This window comes from Scyliorhinus torazame, chromosome 11 (genome assembly GCF_047496885.1).
Source record: "Scyliorhinus torazame isolate Kashiwa2021f chromosome 11, sScyTor2.1, whole genome shotgun sequence".
NCBI lineage: Eukaryota > Metazoa > Chordata > Chondrichthyes > Carcharhiniformes > Scyliorhinidae > Scyliorhinus > Scyliorhinus torazame.
Window position 1 is genome coordinate 140,543,062 of NC_092717.1, and position 18,781 is coordinate 140,561,842.

The 18,781-nt window shown below is 48.6% G+C and overlaps 1 protein-coding gene across 2 annotated transcripts in view; it reads right to left on the minus strand.

Moving 5' to 3' along the window:
* mapre2 (microtubule-associated protein, RP/EB family, member 2) overlaps positions 1-18,781 on the minus strand; it is a 153,093-nt gene that overhangs the window by 66,238 nt on the left and 68,074 nt on the right. The gene's annotated exons all lie outside the window — the stretch shown is intronic.

The following is an 18,781-nucleotide window of genomic DNA, read 5'->3' on the forward strand; positions in this document are numbered from 1 at the left end:
CAGTCCATCACACGAACCTGCCTCCCATCCATTGACTCCATCTACACCTCCCGCTGCCTGGGGAAAGCGGGCAGTGTAATCAAAGATCCCTCCCACCCGGCTTACTCACTCTTCCAACTTCTTCCATCGGGCAGGAGATACAGAAGTCTGAGAACACGCACGAACAGACTCAAAAACAGCTTCTTCCCCACTGTCACCAGACTCCTAAATGACCCTCTTATGGACTGACTTCATTAACACTACACCCTGTATGCTTCATCCGATGCCAGTGCTTTTGTAGTTACATTGTATATGTTGTGTTGCCCTATTATGTATTCACTTTTATTCCCTTTTCTTCTCATGTACTTAATGATCTGTTGAGCTGCTTGCAGAAAAATACTTTTCACTGTACCTCAGTACACGTGACAATAAACAAATCCAAATCCAAATCCAAAAAGACAAAATTGCACTGGAGAGAGAGGAGATTTAGAAGACTGTTGCCTCGGCTTGAAAATTGAAGCTGTGAGGAGAGGATAGGGTTGTTTTCCTTAGGACAGGAGACTAAGGGGTGACCTAATTGAGGTGTACAAAATTACGAGGTACCTAGAAAAACTCATTTCTCCCAACTCATGAGTCAATTATCAGGGGGCACAGATTTAAGGTAATTGGTGGATGGATCAGAACAGACATGAGGAAATACTTTTCCACTCAGAGGGTGGTGGGCATCTGGAATTCACTGCCCAAATTAGTGGTTGAGGTGGAAACTCGCTACTCAATTAAAAAAGGTACCTGGATCTGCATTTGTAAACCTGCAAGGCTACAGGCCAGGTTCTGAAAAGTGGGATTAAAATTAACGGCTCGTTTATTTTTCTCCTTTATAGTCGGCGCAGGCAGGTGTGCGGAATGGTTTCTTGCTGCATCACAACCTTTCTTATGATTTAATACATCTTCAAAAAGAGTAGGTTTTGGACTAGTTTGAGGCAGTGAAAATAAAGATTGACATTGACAAGTGAGGCAGTGTCAAGGCTTGCAAATTATCATGGCTATTATTAATTGTATACCTTTCACAGGTACAAAATAAAATAAATTGTTTTATGTATGAATTTTAATTCATTTAATTATCTGACGTCAAAGGAAATTAAGCACAGAAAACCTGAAACACCTATTCCAGATCCTCAATGCTTTGATTTTCTAATTAGGTTGAATGAAAAGATTGTGGGCTGGATTCTCCGTCCCGCCACGCCAGATTTCTGGTTCAGCACGCCAGCAGGATGCTCCGTTTCGCCGGTTGGTCAATGGGGTTTCTCATTATGGGGCAGCCTCATGCCACCGGTAAACCCCCAGGCTGCCGGAAAAACAGAGCATCCCGATGGCGGAGAATCCAGTCCCATGATTTTATTTTAATAATTCAATTCCAATTAGCAACAAAGTTTTAATGACAAATTAGATAAACTAAAGAGTAATTTCTAAAAACGTTTTTTTCAAAAATGTATCCTTTATGGGTGTTGCTTTGCATTTTTAATTCAGTACATTTGCAAATATCTTGTGATGGGGGACTCTGATACTGTTTAAGATGAAAGGAAGATGGTTGGAAGAGAAAACCTGGTTGCATTAAGTGCTGCAAATGTTATCCCAGTCCCAGCATGGATGATATCCAGGCCTACTGTAATATGCAACCAAAGAGAAAATGCTGGAAAATCTCAGCAGGTCTGGCAGCATCTGCAGGGAGAGAAAAGAGCTAACAGTTCAAGTGCAGATGAATCTTTGTCAAAGCTTTTAACCACTATAATATGCAATGGATTGCTTTATTACTGGAGTGGAGAATGGAGCTAAGCACAGTAGAATTTCCTATGAAGAGCTCCATTCCTGCCTCTGTTATAGCGGTTCAGCTTGACGGTAGACATCTCTGGAAACCACTCTGGGTATACCAATTTCACTACCTTTTTATAAACAATGGCAAAGTACCAATTGTATTTCGAATGCACATCAAGGAAAAGCAAGAAACAACTTATGCAATAAGGAAGTGACCAATCACTATTTGTTGATGTGTCTGTAAGTCACTTCAGCTCCTGTCATCAGCTAGAAAGAGATTTGGCTTTGATGGGAGGAGGGTGAAGACAAGGTGTTTGGAGTCCATGGTCGGTTATGCAAGGTTACTGAATGCTGTAGTATAGTACTACACAACTGCCAACATAAAAACTGGAGTGCTCGGCCAACACAACTTTTTCCTGTATTCAAATCAAGAGCAGTTGCAAGTCACACGGGTTAAATGCCCTCTGAGATTTCTGCTGCTAGCACACAGCAGGCTTTCGTTGCAATGCAAATAGTTTACTTCTAATTCTTTTATAATTAGTGATTACCAAAAATTGATTCTCCAGTCTCAATACAATAACTTTTTCTGTTTAAGCCAGAAACCTTATTATTACAGCACCGTTGGAGATCAGTACTGGCAACTCAAGCACTAATATAAAAACAAAATACTGTGGATGTTGGAAATCTGAAATCAAAACAAAAAATACTGGAAATAGTCAAGTCAGGGAGTTGTGATGAAATAAGTCACCTGCTGGGTATTTCCAGTATATTCTGTTTAAATTTAATTATTAAAGAGACAGCTGAGTTTCAGCGAGGCAGCATTTCAGAATTGCTCACCTTTCCCAATAGAAATCAGTATTCCAGATACTAAAAATCAGTATTTTGGCAGTAAAATCAGCATTTCATTTCAAAGAAAAAATGCCCACCAATCTGAAATACAGCTTTACACCTTTATTGCCCAAATGGAAAATGCAAATCCAATACTTTTACACACATAGCCAGCCATCTTGATGCGAGACCGTGCAAAGGATCACATGACACGCATGCACTGTATAGTGTGTGGGGTGGAATTGAGGGGGTGCAGGGCCTCTGTGCAGGGCCCTGTCTTCCAGCAGCCATCGCCAAGGAAACTAATCAAAGTGTTACGGGAGTAATGCATTCACTGCAGCTCGTCAATCAGCTCCTCTTCCCACCTCCCTCACCACCCACTGACCCCACAAAGCCAGCCAGCCCTTTACAGTGAGCTGCCTCTTAATGTTTTTTTCTTCCCTCCCCAAAAAAACTCCTCGTTTAAATGCTCTCCTTCAGTGCGGTTTCAGGTTGAATTTGACCAAGGGCTGCAGTGGATTGCGTATTTCAACGTGAGAAATCGTATTGCCGTATTCAAGCAGATTCTCCGTATGAAACATTTTATTAGGGTATTTGTAGTTTTTATAATAATAATTAACAGCAACAAAAACTTGGTATTGTGGTAGTCTGTATTAGGGGTATTACGGTACCTAGGTTGAGGCTGTAAGACCATTGGTGCGGGAGGCACCTGAGACATGAAGTTCATTGGTGAAGCCTGCTTGCTGGTTCCGCCCAGTAAGGCGGAGTATAAGAGTCTGTGTCTCCCTAGCAGCCGCATTCTGTACCTGCACTGCTGGGGGAAACATCTAGTCCAATAAAGCCTTCAATTGTCATCCAATCTCGCTTCTGGAGTTATTGATCGAGCATCAATTTATTGGACTAAATTTTAAAGAATGGAGCTCCGAATCAAGCCGGAGTGTCTGCAACTCAGCCCCCACGCGGCAAACTCAGTGGCAACCTTCAAACACTGGCTGGCATCCAACTCCAGGCCCTCCATGAGGACCTCTGCCACCTGGGGGGTCACTCGATTCTTCCATTTTATCAAGACCCACAACCTGCCCTACTCCCTAGAGGAGGTCAGGACCGCCACCAGGAACTGCCAAATCTACAGGCCAGAGAAAGCGCACCTGATAAAGGCTTCCCGTCCCTTTGAACGCCTCAGTATGGACTTCAAAGGGCCCCTCCCCTCCACTGACCGCAACACTTACTTCCTGAACGTGATTGACGAATACTCTCGGTTCCCATTCGCCATCCCCTGCCATCTACCAGACAGGTAGAGAGGGAGAACGGAACGGTCTGGAAGACCGTCCTACTGGCCCTATGGTCCAGGAATCTCCCAGTCTCCCGCTGGCAGGAGGTCCTTCCCGATGCACTCCACTCCATCCGATCACTGCTGTGTACCACGACAAACAAAACACCTCATGAACGTCTCCTTGTCTTCCCTACCTGTCCGTTTCCCCGGGGGTTATAACTGGTCGTCCTGCTCGAGGCGATGCTCTTGCTGAGCAGGAATTGCTGCAGTTCGTCGCTCATGAAGGATGACCCCCTGTCGCTGTGTATGTAAGCGGGGAAACCGAACAGGGTAAAGATACTGTGGAGGGCTTTTATGACGTTGGCTGCGGTCATGTCGGGGCAGGGGATGACGAATGGGAACCGGGAGTATTCATCCGGGACCTCGCTCCCAATGGGAGCGAATGGGAACCGGGAGTATTAATCCGGGACCTTGCTCCCAACATGGCTGGCAGCTCCTGGACCCATTCTGCTCCGTAAACACGTGCGGGCGCACAAGTCGGACACATTGTTAGAGAGGGTCCACCTCCTTCACACTAACCCTCAGTACGCCGTGGCGTACCCCGACGGCCGGCAGGATACGGTCTCTCTACGGGACCTGGCGCCCGCAGGATCCCCACCCACCAACACCACTCTCCCTTCCACCGGCACACCCCACGGCTGCCCCCTTTCCAGGTGGGTCGGTTCTTCCACTGGTCCCACCCAGGGGTGATGAAGCTACCGAAGAAGCCAAAGTCACGCTCTCAGAATCACGGATGCCCGAGCCGGCGCCTGCATCACCACCGAAACTGCGACGATCACAGAGGACGACCAGGGCCCCCGATCGACTAATTGCTTCATTCTGATATGTACATGTAAAATGAATACTGTAAATAGTTGTGACATGTAATAAGGCAAAACGCTGTACCACCGACGGGTATCACCATAACGTCTACCACTGCATGATGCGAGACCACCACCCCCGCCGGACTCTTCTTTTTTAAACAGGGGGTGAATGTGGTAGCCTGTATTAGGGGTATTACGGTACCTAGGTTGAGGCTGTAAGACCATTGGTGTGGGAGGTACCCGAGACATGAAGATCATTGGTGAAGTCTGCCTGCTGGTTCCACCCAGTAAGGCGGAGTATAAGAGTCTGTGTCTCCCTAGCAGCCGCATTCTGTACCTGCATTGCTGGGGGAAATATCTAGTCCAATAAAGCCTTCCAATTGTCATCCAATCTCGCTTCTGGAGTTATTGATCGAGCATCAGGTACATAAAACATCTCCATCCCCATCACGTTCTTCGCACCCCCAATCAATGAAACAATAGCCTAACCCTTCATTCTGCCTCTGCTGACATTTTAATTTTCTCCGAGAAAGTCGACGAACGGCTGCCACCTCCGGACGAACCCTAACATTGAGCCTCTTTGGGCGAACTTTATTTTCTCGAGACTGAGAAACCCAGCCATGTCACTAACCCAGGTCTCTAATTTTGGGGGCTTCGAGTCCGTCCACATTAACAGTAACCGTCGCCGGGCTACTAGGGAGGCAAAGGCCAAAACATCAGCCTCTCTCGCCCCCTGCATTCCCGGATCTTCCGACACTCCAAAGATCGCCACCTCTGGACTCGGCACCACCCTTGTTTTAAGTACCGTGGACATGACATCTGCAAAACCTTGCCAAAATCCTCTAAGCTTCGGGCATGCCCAAAACATATGGACATGGTTTGCTGGACCTCCCGCGCCCTCGCACACATGTCCGCTACCCCAAGGAACTTGCTCATCCGGGCCACCGCCTTGTGTGCCCGGTGGACTACCTTAAATTGTGTCAGGCTAAATCTAGCACATGATGAGGACGTGTTAACCCTGCTAAGACATCCGCCCACAGACCCGTCTCTATCTCTCCCCCTAGCTCATCTTCCCACTTGTCCTTTAGTTCCTCTATTTGAGCTTCTTCCGACTCCATAAGTTATTTGTAGATATCTGATACCTTCCCCTCTCCCACCCATGTTCTAGAAATTCCCGTGTCATGTATCCCCCCGTGGTTGCAGGAGCAGGAAGGTCGGAACCTGCCTTCTCAGAAAATCCCGTACCTGCAGCTATCTAAACCCATTCCCTGCTGGCAGTTCAAATTTCTCCTCCAAATCCTTCCAGCTAGGGTAGCTCCAGTCAGCTCCAGTCTATAAATAGATCTCCAATCCTCTCAATTCCTACTCTCTGCCATCTCTGAAACCCTCCATCCACACCCCCTCCAATTCCTAATCATGGCTATATTAGCCGACCAGTAGTAGTTACAAACGTTCGGCAGCGCCAACACACCCTCCCCACCGACTACGCTCCAACAACACTGGCACCGCTGTTTTAAGAAACTGAAATTGGGAATACATGCAAAGCCAAAATCAGGGAGTCTCAATCTGCTCTGCTCGAGTCAGGTCAGTCCCTTTATTCTAAATTTAGCAATTAGCACTTTACATCAATGTTCAATGTGCAATGACCAGTAAGTTTACAACAAATATTAAGGTGAATAATGTTCCACATTAAAAATTCCAAATACTCTGGATCAGAATGAATTAGTTTCTAAAAAAGGAGCAATGGGTTAGCATGTTACTGTACAAAGGATTATTTCAACGATCATACACTAAGCGTCAGAGACAATACTTAGTGACCTCAGTGTCATACAAGAGTACCTTTAGGAAATGGATGTTTACTACTGCAGTGATGTCAGAGAGTGGGTGGAGCTGGGCTGCGGCAGCTTTTTACTTTCGTTTTAGGCTGTTTGCTGCAGGGTGTCTTTTAGTTTCGTTTTCAGAGCTGGATAGCTGCAGTCACAGCCAGAAGGTGTATGAATCTCTCTCCGTAACCTAAAGACTGTAAATCAATCCTGGTGATTTAAAACTAATAACAGTGGTGACTTTAACCTAATTGCTTCTGGTAAAAGGGGTTTTAAGCTCATGGATGTTAAAAGGAAAGCTTAAAGGATTACTTAGTATATTATTCTTGGGGTTGTATTTGAATTAATAGTTGCTAAGTTGTTCACTGTATGTTTTAAAAAAGTTAACTTGAGTTAATAGACGGTCACAAGCAGACTGTTAGATTTGGCAAAAACATTGCAGTTAACATTACCTGACAAAATGCGAAAAGATGAGGTAATTATGGTGGTGGGTAAGCATTTAAAGTTGCCTGAGATACAGTTTGACTCATTGCAAATGGCAAAAATTCAGCTACAACTTTAAAAAATGGAACAGGAGAAAGAATTAAAGCAGCTTGAATATGAAAGAGAGAGAAAGAGAGAGAGAGAGAGAGAGAGAGAGAGAGAGAGAGAGGAAAAAAGAGAGAGAAGAAAGGAAAACAGAAAGAAGAGCCCTAGCAGAACAAAAAGAAAGAGAAAGGGAGATACAGATCAGGGAAAAAGATAAAGAGAGAGAGTTTGAACTTCAGAAAATGGCCATGAAACATGACAGTCAGTTACAATTGGCAGGCGTAAAGGGAAACGTACAGGTGGATGATAGTGATGAGGATAGTGAGAAAGAGCACCATAGTCGAAGGTTTGGTAGGAATTATATGTCCAAACATTGCCAAAGTTTGGCGAGAAGGAGATGGAAGCCTTTTCATTTCATCTGAGAAGATGGCTAAACAAATGAAATGGCCACAGGATATGTGGGTATTACTGATTCAAACAAAGCTGGTAGGTAGAACATAGAAAATACAGCACAGAACAGGCCCTTCGGCCCACGATGTTGTGCCGAACCTTTGTCCTAGATTAATCATAGATTATCATTGAATTTACAGTGCAGAAGGAGGCCATTCGGCCCTTTGAGTCTGCACCAGCTCTTGGAAAGAGCACCCTACCCAAACTCAACACCTCCACCCAACACCAAGGGCAATTTGGACATTAAGGGCAATTTATCATTAGCCAATTCACCTAACCCGCACATCTTTGGACTGTGGGAGGAAACCGGAGCACCCGGAGGAAACCCACGCAGACACGGGGAGGACGTGCAGACTCCGCACAGACAATGACCCAAGCCGGAATCGAACCTGGGACCATGGATCTGTGAAGCAATTGTGCTATCCACAATGCTATCGTGCTGCCCTTAAGAACAAATAAATCTACACTATATCATTTTCCCGTAATCCATGTACCTATCCAACAGCTGCTTGAAGGTCCCTAATGTTTCCGACTCAACTACTTCCACAGGCAGTGCATTCCATGCCCCCACTACTCTCTGGGTAAAGAACCTACCTCTGATATCCCTCCTATATCTTCCACCTTCACCTTAAATTTATGTCCACTTGTAATGGTGTGTTCCACCTGGGGAAAAAGTCTCTGACTGTCTACTCTATCTATTCCCCTGATCATCTTATAAACCTCTATCAAGTCGCCCCTCATCCTTCTCCGCTCTAATGAGAAAAGGCCTAGCACCCTCAACCTTCCTCGTAAGACCTACTCTCCATTCCAGGCAACATCCTGGTAATCTTCTTTGCACCTTTTCCAGAGCTTCCACATCCTTCCTAAAATGAGGCGACCAGAACTGTACACAGTACTCCAAATGTGGCCTTACCAAAGTTTTGTACAGCTGCATCATCACCTCACGGCTCTTAAATTCAATCCCTCTGTTAATGAACGCGAGCACACCATAGGCCTTCTTCACAGCTCTATCCACTTGAGTGGCAACTTTCAAAGATGTATGAACATAGACCCCAAGGTCTCTCTGCTCCTCCACAATGCAAGAACTCTACCGTTAACCCTGTATTCCGCATTCATATTTGTCCTTCCAAAATGGACAAGTTGCATCGCTACCGAAGGAGGTATTTGAGTCGTATGAGGTGGTGAAAAATCCATCTTAGGTGCATATGAACGGAATTTAAGGAAAGAACCTGGTCAAACATACATGGAGTTTGAAAGGATCAAACAGAGTAATTTTGATAGGTGGATAATTTGGGCAGCACGGTAGCATTGTGGATAGCACAATTGCTTCACAACTCCAGGGTCCCAGGTTCGATTCCGGCTTGGGTCACTGTCTGTGCGGAGTCTGCACATCCTCCCAGTGTGTGCGTGGGTTTCCTCCGGGTGCTCCGGTTTCCTCCCACAATCCAAAGATGTGCAGGTTAGGTGGATTGGCCATACTAAATTGCCCTTAGTGTCCAAAATTGCCCTTAGTGTTGGGTGGGGTTACTGGGTTATGGGGATAGGGTGGAGGTGTTGACCTTGGGTGGGATACTCCTTCCAAGAGCCGGTGCAGACTCGATGGGCCGAATGGCCTCCTTCTGCACTGTAAATTCTATGATCTATGATAAGGGGCTTTGAAAACAGACCAAACGTATGAAGCTCTCAGAGAAATTATACTTTTGGAGGAGTTTAAAAATTCAATTCCTGATGTCATGAGAACTCACGTGGAAGAGCAGAGGGTTAAAACTGCGAGATTAGCAGCAGAAATGGCAGATGATTATGAATTAGTTCATAAATCAAAGCTTCGTTTCCGACATCTGTTTCAGCCTGTTGAGGGATAGAAACTGGGGACATGAGAAATACTCAAGTGGTAACGGTAAAGGCGATCTGATGGAAGATAATAAGGAGTGTAACTCAGATTTAAAAAGAAATCCAGGAGGATGGAAAAGAAAAAGTTTCAAATGTTTTCACTGTAATAAACTAGGCCATGTAAAGTCGCAGCGTTGGTGGTTGAAGAAAAGCACTGGGAAGGCTGATGTGGTAAAACAGGACAAGACAGTGAGGTTTGTTGAAGTGTTAAAGGAAAGCCCCCAAGTGAAGCGAAGGAGGTGCAAAAGATTGTACAGCCTGACTTCCGGGTGCGGTGATGACCAGCTAAGTCGCACGGTTTCGGCAGCTCCCGGTGGAACGGACCTTTGGGCTCTTAATAGGAGCCCTAATGGCAATTTTAACGGCAAATAACACTGTGCGGTAATCCAGAAGGGAATCCCCCCCGGACACGGATGGAAAAAAGAGAGGAAAGTAGCCGGATTGCGGTGGATCCTCAAGAGCAGCGGGCCAGGAAGGCAGGCACAAAGCAAGATGGCGTCGGAAGAAGGCAGTTTAATATGGGGCCCCTGACCAACAAGAGTTCCTGCGGCGTTGCGTAGATGAACTCAAAAAGGAGATGAAGAAGGAGCTGTTGGCCCTGATATTACAAGCGATTGAGGGGCTAAAGGAGGGGCAAAAGACCCAGGAACAGGAGCTTTGGGTCGTGAAGGCAAAGGCTGCTGAGAATGAGGACGACATACAGGGGCCTGGTGGTGAAAACGGAGATCCACGAGGCACAACACAAAAGATGTGTGGAAAGGCTGGAGGTGCTGGAGAACAATGCGAGGAGGAAGAACTTAAGGATTCTTGGTCTTCCCGAAGGTGCAGAGGGGGCGGACGTCGGGGCATATGTGAGCACGATGCTGCATTCGTTAATGGGATCGGAGGCCCCGACGGGTCCCGCTGGAGGTGGAGGGAGCCTATCGAGTTATGGCGCGAAGACCGAGGGCTGGAGAAACTCCTCGAGCAATAGTTGTGAGATTTCTCCGATACAAGGACAGAGAGATGGTCCTCAGGTGGGCCAAGAAAACTCGGAACAGTAGGTGGGAGAATGCGGTGATCCGCTTGTATCAAGATTGGAGTGCGGAGGTGGCGAGAAGGAGGGCAGGCTTTAATCGGGCCAAGGCGGTGTTAGCACAATAGGAAGGTCAAATTCAGAATGTTGCAGCCGGCGAGACTGTGGGTCACACATCGAGGGAAACACCACTATTTCGAAACGGCAGACGAAGCGTGGACATTTATTGTCGAAGAGAAGCTGGAGTGAGCGGGCCAGAAGAAAAAGAACGTTTGGGACAAAGGGGGGGGGGGGTGAATTGGAAAAGGGGGAAAGAGAAGACTTCCCAGATTGTTAAACCTGCGACCCATGTAACTTCTCTCTCTTCCCCATGTCGTGGGGGAGGGGGTGAGGGAGGATGAGGAGCTGTGGGCGCCGGCCATTGGGGGCGGGGCCAAAAGGGGAAGCGCGGGCTTTGTTCCCGCGCTATGGTAATCATGGCGGGAACAGGGAAGCAGGAAGGAGGGGGCCTCGCACAGTGAGCCGAGGTCACGGGGGGAAGCCGAGGTCGGCCAGAGATTGCTGACTTCTGGGAGCAACATGGGGGGGTGCAATTACACTAGCTTGGGATCTAGCGGGGTGGGGGGGGGTGGTTAACTGGGTTGCTGCTGCTGGGGAGAAGGGGGAGCTGGTATGGGAGGGGGGGGGGGGGGGGGGCACAGCTACGTGGGAACCGGGTGAGGAGCTGGATTGAAAAAGGAAATGGCTAGTCGTCAAGGGGGGGGGGGGGTGGGGGGGGGGGGGGGGGGGGGGTAAAAGAGCCCCCCAACCCGGTTGATCACGTGGAATGTGAGAGGGCTGAACGGGCCGATTAAGAGGGCACGGGTATTCGCACACCTAAAGAAACTTAAGGCAGATGTGGTTATGCTTCAGGAGACGCATCTGAAGCTGACAGACCAAGTTAGACTTAGCACAAGGATGGGTGGGGCAGGTATTTCATTTGGGGCTGGATGCAAAAACAAGGGGGTGGCCATACTAGTGGGGAAGCGGGTAATGTTTGAGGCAAAGACTATAGTGGCAGATAGTGGGGGCAGATACGTGATGGTAAGTGCAAACTGCAAGGGGAGGCGGTGGTATTGGTGAACGTGCATGCCCCGAACTGGGATGATGCCAATTTTATGAGGCGTATGTTAGGACGCATCCCGGACCTAGAGGCGGGAAAGTTGGTAATGGGTGGAGACTTTAATGCGGTGCTGGACCCACGGCTGGACAGATCGAGGTCCAGGACCGGAAGGAGGCCGGCTGCAGCTAGGGTGCTTAAGGATTTTATGGTGCAGATGGGAGGAGTAGATCCCTGGAGATTTAGTAGACCTAGGAGTAAGGAGTTTTCGTTTTTCTCCTATGTCCACAAAGTTTATTCGCGAATAGACTTTTTTGTTTTGGAAGGGCACTGATCCCAAAGGTGACGGGGACGGAGTACACGGCTATAGCCATCTCGGATCATGCTCCACACTGGGTGGACCTGGAGATAGGGGAAGAAAAACAACAGTTTCCACCCTGGAGAATGGACATGGGATTATTGGCAGATGAGGTGGTGTGTTTAAGGGTGAGGGGGTGTATTGAAAGGTACTTGAAAATTAATGATAATGGGGAGGTACAGGTGGGAGTGGTCTGGGAGGCACTGAAGGCAGTGGTTAGAGGGGAGCTGATATCTATTAGGGCACATAAAGGAAAGCAGGAGGGTAGGGAAAGGGAGCGGTTGTTGAAAGAACTGCTGAGGGTGGACAGACAATAAGCGGAGGCACCGGAGGAGGGACTATACAGGGAAAGGCAAAGGCTACATATAGAGTTCGACTTGTTGATTACGGGTAAGGCAGAGGCACAATGGAGGAAGGCACAGGGTGTACAGTACGAATATGGGGAGGAGAGTAGGTTGTTGGCCCCCCAACTGAGGAAAAGGGGAGCAGCGAGGGAGATGGAGGGGGTGAGAGATGAGGAGGGGGAGATGGAGCGGGGAGCGGAGAGAGTGAATGGAGTGTTCAAGGCATTTTATGAAAGATTATATGAAGCGCAGCCCCCGGACGGGAAGGAGAGAATGATGTGCTTTCTGGATCAGCTGGAATTTCCTAAGGTGGAGGAACAGGAGAGAGTGGGGCTGGGAGCACAGATTGAGACGGAGGAAGTAGTGAAAGGGATTGGAAGCATGCAGGCGGGGAAGGCCCCGGGACCAGACGGATTCCCAGTTGAATTCTATCAGAAATATTTGGACTTGCTGGCCCCGCTACTGATGAGAACCTTTAATGAGGTGAGGGAAAGGGGGCAGCTGCCCCCGACTATGTCAGAAGCAACGATATCGCTTCTCCTAAAGAAAGAAAAAGACCCGCTGCAATGCGGGTCCTATAGGCCCATTTCCCTCCTGAATGTGGATGCTAAGATCCTGGCCAAGGTAATGGCAATGAGGATAGAGGATTGTGTCCCGGGGGTGGTCCATGAGGACCAAACTGGGTTTGTGAAGGGGAGACAGCTAAATACAAATATACGGAGGCTGCTAGGGGTAATGATGATGTCCCCACCAGAGGGGGAAGCGGAGATAGTGGTGGCGATGGATGCCGAGAAAGCATTTGATAGAGTGGAGTGGGATTATTTGTGGGAGGTGTTGAGGAGATTTGGCTTTGGGGACGGGTAGATCAGGTGGGTACAGTTGCTGTATAGGGCCCCGATGGCGAGCGTGGTCACGAATGGACGGGAGTCTGGCTATTTTCGGCTCCATAGAGGGACGAGGCAGGGATGTCCTCTGTCCCCGTTATTGTTTGCACTGGCGATTGAACCCCTGGCCATGGCACGGAGGGGTTCCAGGAAGTGGAGGGGAATACTTGGGGGGGGGGGGGGAGAAGAACACCGGGTATCTCTATATGCGGACGATTTGTTGCTAGATGTGGCGGACCCGGCGGAGGGGATGCCAGAGATAATGCGGATACTTGGGGAGTTTGGGGGATTTTTCAGGGTATAAACTGAACATGGGGAAAAGTGAGTTTTTTGTGGTGCACCCGGGGGAGCAGAGCAGAGAGATAGAGGATTTACCGTTGAGGAAGGTAACAAGAGACATCCGGTACCTGGGGATCCAGATAGCCAAGAATTGCGGTACATTACATAGGCTTAATTTAACACGGTTGGTGGAACAGATGGAGGAGGATTTCAAGAGATGGGACATGGTGTCCTTGTCATTGGCAGGTAGGGTGCAGGCGGTTAAAATGGTGGTCCTCCCGAGATTCCTTTTTGTGTTCCAGTGCCTCCCGGTGGTGATCACGAAGGCTTTTTTCAAAGAATTGAGAAGAGCATTATGAGTTGTGTGTGGGCTGGAAGACCCCGAGAGTGAGGCGGGGATTCTTGCAGCGTAGTAGGGACAGGGGGGGGGCTGGCACTACAGAGCCTAAGTGAATACTACTGGGCCGCCAATGTTTCAATGGTGTGTAAGTGGATGGGAGAAGGGGAGGGAGCGGCGTGGAAGAGAATGGAGAGGGCGTCCTGCAAGGGGACTAGGCTGCAAGCAATGGTGACGGCGCCGTTGCCGTTCTCACCAAAGAAATACACCACAAGCCCGGTGGTGTGTGGCTACATTGAGAATTTGGGGGCAGTGGAGACGGCATAGGGGAGGGACGGGAGCTTCGGTGCGGTCCCCGATAAGAAACAATCATAGGGGATTTGGAGCATGGCAAAGAGCTGGGGTAGTACAATTAAGAGATCTATTTGTAGATGGGACGTTTGCGAGTTTGGGAGCGCTGACGGAGAAATATGGGTTGCCCCAAGGGAATGCATTTCGGTATATGCAATTGAGGGCTTTTGTGAGGCAACAGGTGAGGGAATTCCCGCAGCTCCCGACGCAGGAAGTGCAGGATAGAGTGATCTCAGAGACATGGGTGGGGGATGGTAAGGTAGCGGACATATACAGGGAGATGAGGGACGAGGGGGAGATCATGGTAGATGAGCTGAAAGGGAAAAAAGGAAAAAAATGGGAAGAAGAACTGGGGGAGGAGATTGAGATGGGGCTGTGGGCGGATGCCCTACGTAGGGTAAACTCATCGTCCTCGTGTGCCAGGCTAACCTAATACAATTTAAGGTGCTACACAGGGCGCATATGACTGGAGCACGGCTTAGTAAATTTTTTGGGGTAGAGGATAGGTGTGCGAGATGCTCGAGAGGCCCAGCGAATCACACCCACATGTTCTGGTCATGCCCGGTACTACAGGGGTTCGGGGTGGGGGTGGCAAAGGTGCTTTCAAAAGGTGGTGGGGGTCCGGGTCGAACCAAGCTGGGGGTTGGCTATATTTGGGGTTGCAGAAGAGCCGGGAGTGCAGGAGGCGAGAGAGGCTGACGTGTTGGCCTTTGCGTCCTTTGTGGCCCGGCGCAGGGTATTGTTAATGTGGAAGGAAGCTAAGCCCCCGGGGGTGGAGACCCTGGATAAACGATATGGCAGGGTTCATAAAGTTAGAACGGATTAAGTTCGTGTTAAGGGGTTCGGCTCAGGGGTTCACCAGGCGGTGGCAACCGTTCGTCGACTACCTCACAGAAAGATAGAGGGAGCGGAAAGAAGTAGATAACAGCAGCAACCCGGGGGGGGGGAGGAATCGGACGGACTCTCAGGGATGTTATTGTACATGTATAGGTATTTGGTATATGTAATTGTATACTGGACTGTTGGACTGTAATTTTGGAGAGTATTTATTTTGGACAAGACAGTTGCCATTTAGTTTTGTTTTTCTTTTGTTTTTGTTTATATATTATTTATTTATTTATTTGTTTAAAACTGGCCACGGCTATTTATATTGCTTATTGTTGTGTAAAAGAAACACTACATATTGTTATGTTTGGCCAAAAAACTCGAATAAAATATATTTTTAAAAAAAGATTGTACAGCCTGATCAAGAGATGAATGGGAAGAAGGTGCCAGATCTCTTCAAAGAATTTCCTTGTGTGGGTAAAGTTTACTCATGTGAATCAGGAGGAGTAGGTAACAAAGTCACAGTTTTAAGGGATACGGGAGCAAGTGAATGAAAAATGAAATGAAAATGAAATGAAAATCGCTTATTGTCACAAGTTGGCTTCAAATGAAGATACTGTGAAAAGCCCCTAGTCGCCACATTCCGGCGCCTGTTCGGGGAGGCTGTTACGGGAATTGAACCGTGCTGCTGACCTGCCTTGGTCTGCTTTCAAAGCGATTTAGCCCTGTGCTAAACAGCCCCTATGTCAATCTTTTTTTTTAAAAAATTTTTTTATTAAAGGTTTTCATAAAATATCAATAACAAAATAAGAAAAAAAGAACCCAACAGGGTTAAGTACAAAACACAATCTAAAAAAGCAACCCCCCAAACCCTCCCCCCCTGCACCTAAATAATAAATTAACATTAACACCCCGACTTAAGACAACAGGTGTATACACCCCCTCAGACCCTCCAGTGTAAATACCCCACCGCCCGAGCTGCTGCTGCCATTGACCAATGTCTATCGTTCTGCCAGAAAGTCTAAGAATGGTTGCCACCGCCTAAAGAACCCTTGTACCGACCCTCTCAAGGCAAATTTCACCCTCTCCAATTTCATGAATCCTGCCATATCGCTGATCCAGGATTCCACGCTTGGGGGCCTCGTATCTTTCCACTGAAGGAGAATCCTTCACCGGGCTACCAGGGACGCAAAGGCCAGAATTCCGGCCTCTTTCGCCTCCTGCACTCCCGGCTCCTCTGCCACCCCAAATATTGCGAGCCCCCAGCCCTGTTTGACCCTGGATCCTACCACCCTCGACACCGTCCATGCTGCGCCCTTCCAAAATTCCTCCAGCGCTGGGCATGCCCAGAACATATGGGTGTGATTTGCTGGGCTCCCTGAGCACCTAACACACCTGTCCTCACCCCCAAAGAACCTGCTCATCCTTGTCCCAGTCATGTGTGCCCTGTGCAGCACCTTAAACTGTACGAGGCTGAGCCTCGCGCATGAAGAGGAAGAGTTCACCCTCCCTGGGGCATCTGCCCACGTCCCCTCTTCGATCTCCTCTCCCAACTCCTCCTCCCACTTACCTTTCAGCTCCACCACCGAGGCCTCCTCCTCCTCCTGCATCACCTGGTAAGTTTCCGAGATCTTCCCCACTCCCACCCACCCCCCCCCCCCCCCCCCCCCGAGAGCACCCTGTCCTGTACTGTGTGTGGCAGTAGCCGTGGGAATTCCACCACCTGCCGTCTGGCAAACTCCCTTACCTGTAAGTACCTGAAGGTATTCCCCAGGGGGAGCCCATACTTCTCCTCCAGCTCACCCAAGCTCGCGAACTTCCTGTCCACAAACAGGTCCCCCAACTTTAGTATCCCTGCCCTGTGCCACCCCGAAAACCCTCCACTTGTTCTTCCTGGGACAAACTGGTGGTTCCCCCGTAATGGGGTCCACGCCGAGGCCCTAACTTCCCCCCTATGCCGCCTCCACTGCCCCCAGATTTTGAGGGCCGCCACCACCACCAGGCTCGTGGTATACCTCCTTGGAGGGAGCGGCAGCGGCGCCGTTGCCAGCGCCCCCAGACTCGTACCCACACAGGACGCCGTCTCCAGCCTCTTCCATGCAGCCCCCTCCCCCTCCATCACCCACTTGCGCACCATCGTCGCATTGGCGGTTCAGTAGTACCCACAGAGGTTGGGCAGCACCAGCCCCCCCCTATCTCTACTCCGCTCCAGGAACACCCTTCTCACCCTCGGAGTCCCTCGCGCCCACACAAACCCCATTATACTCCTGTTAACCCGCCTGAAAAAAGCCTTCGGGATAAACACGGGGAGGCACTGGATCAGGAACAAAAACCTTGGGAGCACCGTCATTTCGATTGACTGCACCCTACCCGCCAGGGACAGTGGCAACGCGTCCCACCTCTTGAACTCCTCCTCCATTTGCTCCACCAGCCTTGTAAAGTTAAGCCTATGCAGGGGCCCCCAGCTCCTGGCCACCTGGACCACCAAATATTTGAAGCTCCTCTCCACCCTATTTAGTGGGAGCTCGCCAATCCCCCTCTCCTGGCCCCTAGCTGAACTACGAATTCCCTAAGGATCCTCATTACCTCTGGCATTCCTCCCACCGGGTCCGCCACATACAGCAGCAGGTTGTCCACATAAAGCGACACCCTATGCCATCGGGACCTCATACAACAGCCTAACCCACCTGACAAACCCCTCACCAAACCCGAACCTCTTCAGCACCTCCCACAGGTACCTCCACTCTACCCTGTCGAAGGCTTTCTCAGCGTCCATCGCCACCACTATCTCCGCCTCCCCCTCCCTCTCCGGCATCATGATAACGTTCAAAAGCCTCCGCACATTCGCGTTCAACTGTCTCCCCTTCCCCTATGTCAATCTTTAATGGTAAGAGATGAGGAGTTATGTAGTCTGGGAATTACCAGAAAAGGTGGTAATATGTGGAATTCAGGGTGAGAGGAGTAGTGTTCCATTATATAAGGTAAGGTTAGAAAGTCCAGTGAAGAGTGGTGAAGTGGTAGTAGGAGTAATAGAGAAACGATCTTGTCCAGGAATACAGTTTATCTTGGGTAATTATATAGCTGGATCGCAGGAGGGAGTAATGCCTACGGTGGTTGATAAGCCAGTGGAAATTCAGACAAGTGAAGTGTTGAAGGACGAATATACTGGGATTTTTCCGGATTGTGTAGTACAAGGTCGCAAAGTCACAGGTTAAGGCAAGAGGAGAAATCAAAGAGTGAAGATGAAGTGGAAGTGCAATTATCAGAAAGGATGTTTGTTCAGATGGTTGAAAAAGAACAAGAACAGGTGGAGGATGAGGCAGATATTTTTAGTTCAGGAAAACTGGCGGCGTTACAACTAAAAGATATAGAAATAAAACGGATGTATCAGAAAGCATACACGGAAGAGGAATCTGAGTGTATACCAGGGTGTTATTACCGTAAAAGTGATATTTTGATGAGAAAATGGAGACCTTTAGATATGCAGGCAGATGAAAAGTGGGCAGAAGTTCATCAAGTAGTATTGCCGGTAGGGTATAGAAAGGAAGTGTTGCGAGTTGCACATGAGGTACCAGTGGAAGGTCATTTGGGAATAAGGAAAACTCAAGCCAAACTCCAGAAACATTTTTATTGGCCTGGACTACAAAGATGTAGTTAAATTTTGTCAATCATGTCACACATGTCAAGTGATAGGGAAACCTCAAGTAGTGATAAAACCAGCACCCTTAATACCCATTCCAGCATTTGAGGAACCTTTTATAAAGGGTCCTAATCGATTGTGCAGGACCGCTTCCTAAAACAAAGTGGGAATCAATTATCTTTTGACTATAATGGATGTGTCTA